General features: G+C 45.3%; 1 pseudogene across 1 annotated transcript; it reads left to right on the top strand.

Annotated features, from left to right (window-relative positions):
• Window positions 1–319: 319 nt before the first annotated feature.
• LOC308513903 (large ribosomal subunit protein eL29-like) lies at window positions 320–2,733 on the top strand (annotated as a pseudogene). The gene is made up of 2 exons: window positions 320–470; window positions 2,254–2,733. The product of its transcript is annotated as a large ribosomal subunit protein eL29-like (transcript).
• Window positions 2,734–4,255: the final 1,522 nt, after the last annotated feature.

Raw genomic sequence — 4,255 nt, 5'->3', positions numbered from 1 at the left:
ATGTGTGTGTGGGTGTGTAGGTCCAGACTGTTTTTAATTCTACATTCCCACCAATAGTGCTTCAGGATTCCCTTTTCTTCACATCTGTGCCAGCATTTGTTATTTCTTGTTTGTTTGTATTTTTGTTTGTTTGTTTTTTAAATAAGTCATTCTAACAGGAGCTGGGGATCAAACCTGCAACCCAGGTACATGCCCTTGACTAGGACTTGAACCCGAGATGCATTGGTGTGTGGGCTGATGCTCTAGCCACTGAGAACACCAGTTTGGGCACAAAGGAAAAGTTTCTGACAGAAATTAAAGGTGCTACTTCAGGGAACACATGAGTGATGAGAAGGAGAAGCAGCCTTATCGCTCATATGGAGAAAGTTGTCGTGGTCTGGATGGAAGGCCACACCAGCCACAGCACTTAAGCCAAAGCCTAATCCTGAGCAAGGCCCTCACTTTCTTCAATGCTATGAAGGCTGAGAGAGGTGAGAGCTGCAGGAGGAAAGTTTGAAGATAGAAGTTGGTTTATGAGATTTGAGGAAAGTAGCCATCTCCGTACATCAGTGAAAGGCGCAGCTCTGGTTGAGTGTCCCATGTACGGAGAAGAGAAGTCTCCAGTTTGATTTCAGGTCAGGGCACATGCCCAGGCTGGAGTCTCCATTCCCAATAGGGGTCATACAGGGGGCAGCCAATCAATGATGCTCCTCTCTCATTGATATTTCTCTCTCTCTCTCTCTCCCTTCCCCTCTCTCTACAATTAATAAAAACATATATATATGTATAATTTTTAAAGTACAAGGTGCAGCAGCAAGTGCTGATGTAGACGCTGCAGCAGGTTATCCAGAAGATCTAGCTGAGATAATTAATAAAGGTATCTACAGTAAATAACAGATTTTCAATGTAGACAAAACAGCCTTGTACTGGAAGAAGATGCTATTTAGGACTTTCATAGCAGGAGAGAAGCCATTGCCTTTCAAAGCTTCAAAGGGCAGGCTGACTCTCTTATTAGGGGCTAATGTAGCTGGTGATTTTAAATTGAAGCCAATGATCATTTACCATTCCCCAAATCCTAGAGCCCTTAAGTAGATTTATGCCAAAGGTACTTGGCCTGTGCCTTATCAGTGGAACAATCAAGTCTGGATGACAGTTTATCTGGTTACAACATGGTTTATTAAATATTTTAAGCCCACTATTGGGACCTACTGCTCAGAAAAAAAAGATTCTTTTCAAAATATTACTGTTCATTGACAATGCACCTGGACACCAAAGAGCTCTGATGGAGATGTACAAGGAGATTAATGTTGTATTCATGGAACACAACATTCATTCTGTCAGCCCATGAGTCAAGGAGTAATTTTGATTTTCAAGTCTTATTATTTAAGAAACAAATTTCAGGCCTGGCTACTGTGGCTCAGTTGGTTAAGCATCATCCCATGCACTGAAAGGTTGCCAGTTTGATTCCGTCAGGGCACATGCCCAGGTTGCGGTTTTGTTCCAGGTCTGGGGGTGGGTATGGGAGGCAACCGATCGATGTTTCTCTTTCACATCGATCTCTCTCTCTCTCTCTCTCTCTCTTTCTCTCTCTCTTCCCCTTCTCCCTCCCTCTCTCTCTCTCTTTTCCTTCCTCTCTGAAAAAAAACCCCAACCCAATTAAATAAAGAAACACATTTCATAAGTCTATAGCTGCCATTGTTAGTGATTCCTCTGATGGATCTGGGCAACGTAAACTGAAAACCTGGAAAAGATTCACCATGTTGTATTCCATTAAGAACATTTGCGATTTATGGGAAGAATCAAAATATTAACATTAACAGGAGTTCGGAAGAAGTTGATTCCAACACTCGTGATGACTTTGAGGGGTTCAGGACTTCAGTGGAGGAAGTAACTGCAGGTATGGTGGGAAAAGAAAGAGCCAGAAAATTAGTAGCCAGAAGATAGGACTGAATTGCTGCAATCTCATGATAAAACAAATGAGGAGTTACTTCTTACGGATGAGCAAAGAAAGTGATATTTTGAGATGGGATCTACTCCTGGTGAAGACGCTGGGAAGATGGTTGAAATGACAACAAAGGATGTAGATTATTCTATAAGCTCAGTTGCTAATGCAGGGGCAGGGTTTGAGAGGATTGACCCCCATTTTGAAAGAAGTTCTGCTGTGGCTAATACGCTATCAAAGAGCATCACCTGCTGTAGAGAAACCATTTGTGAAAGGAACAGTCAGTCAATGTGGCCAACTTCACTGTTGCCTTATTTTAAGAAATTGACCAGGCACTTTGGGAGCCGAGGGCTTCGGTGCAGAGGTGGCCAAGTCCAAGAACCACACCACGCACAACCCGTCCCGAAATGGCACAGGAACAGCATCGAGAAACCCCCATCACAAAGATATGAACCTCTTAAGGGGGTAGACCCCAAGTTCCTAAGGAACATGCGCTTTGCCAAGAAGCACAACAAGAAGGGCCTGAAGAAGATGCAGGCCAACAACGCCAAGGCCATCAAGGCCCTCGTCAAGCCCAAGGAGGTCAGGCCCAATATCTCAAAGGGCAGCAGCAGCAGCAAGCTCAGTCGACTTGCCTACATCGCTCACCCCAAGCTTGGGAAACGTGCTTATGCCGCATCGCCAAGGGGCTCAGGCTCTGCCGGCCAAAGGCCAAGGCCAAGGCCAAAACCAAGCACCAGGCTGTGGGTGCAGTTGCAGCTCAGGCTCCCGCCCCCAAAGGTGCCCAGGCCCCCACGAAGGCTCCACAGTAGAGGCCTCTGTCTGCCGATGTGATGTGAGGACAGAAGGACTGGGGGGACCTCTGGGTTGCTGTCTGCATGGAGCTGGTGTCCTCCTTTGCTATTTGAACAAATAAACCTGAGGCAGAATCTGTCAAAAAACAAGAAATTGGCACCGCCACCCCAGCCTTCAGCAGCCACCACGCTGGTCAGCCAGCAGCCATAACACTGAGGCAAGACCCTCCGCCAGCAAAAAGGTTATGACTCGCTGAGGGCTCAGATGAAGCTTAGCATTTTTTAGCAATAAAGTATTTTCTCATTAAGGTATGTACAGTACATATTTTTTTAGACATAATGCTATTGCACACTTTATAAACGAGAGTATAGTGAAAACATTTGTTTATATGCACCGGGAAACCAAAAACTGTGTGCGACTTGCGTTATTGTAATACTCGCTTTATTGTGGTGGCCTAGAACCGAACGAACCTGCAGTATCTCCAAGGTATGCCTGTCCTGATAAAGGTGGGGAAATACCTGCTTTAACAATTCTTAGCCTGAGTAAAGATTTTTTTAGCCCTAACCGGTTTGGCTCAGTGGATAGAGCGTCGGCCTGCGGACTGAAAGGTCCCAGGTTCGATTCCGGCCAAGGGCATGTACCTTGGTTGCGGGCACATTCCCAGTAGGAGGTGTGCAGGAGGCAGCTGATCGATGTTTCTCTCTCATCGATGTTTCTAACTCTCTATCCCTCTCCTTTCCTCTCTGTGAAAAATCAATAAAATATATTTTAAAAAAAAAAGATTTTTTTAAAAAAATATGTTTTTATTGATTTTTAGAGAGAGAGGAAGGGAGAGAGAGATAGAAACATCAATGAGAGAGAAACATCAACATCTATTGGCTGCCTCCAGCACCTCACCCACAACCCCGGGCATGCGCCCTGACTGGGAATCGGACCAGCGACCTCTTGTTCATGGGTCGATGCTTAACTGCTGAGCCACACCAGTGGGCAAGACTTTGATTTTGAAGTTTGCTAAAGGTCAGAGGCATGAAATATAAAAGGCATATTTTACAGTAATTAAGATTCTTTGGGGGAAGATTTCCCTCTTTGATATTTATGGTTCTCTTTTCTTCTGTTACTAACCCAATTCCTCACTATTACCACCACCAAAACAAGAGCACCGCTGCCTGGTAAAAAGCCATCCTTGAGTTCCTGCCCCGATGCCAGACAATCCAGTTCCTCCCCATGTGTGTGGGTCCCCCAGTGCCTCCAGGTGGCACTGGAGCTCAGAGGAAGCAAGTCTAAGTTCATGCCGGGGCCTTTTAAGAGGGACATTTGGACCTAGCTGATTTGGCTCGGTGGATAGAGTGTCAGTCTGCAGACTGAAGGGTCCCAGGTTTGATTCCAGTCAAGGGCATGTACCTTGGTTGCGGGCACATCCCCAGTAGGGGGTGTGCAGGAGGCAGCTGATTGATGTTTCTCTCTCATCGATGTTTCTAACTCTCTATCTCTCTCCCTTCCTCTCTGTAAAAAATCAATAATTTTTTTTTTTTTTTAAAG

This window comes from Myotis nattereri, assembly GCF_964212035.1.
Source record: "Myotis nattereri genome assembly, chromosome: 2".
Taxonomy (NCBI): Eukaryota; Metazoa; Chordata; class Mammalia; order Chiroptera; family Vespertilionidae; genus Myotis; species Myotis nattereri.
The sequence above is the reverse complement of the archived record's forward strand: the minus strand, read 5'-3'. Positions and strand labels throughout refer to the sequence as shown.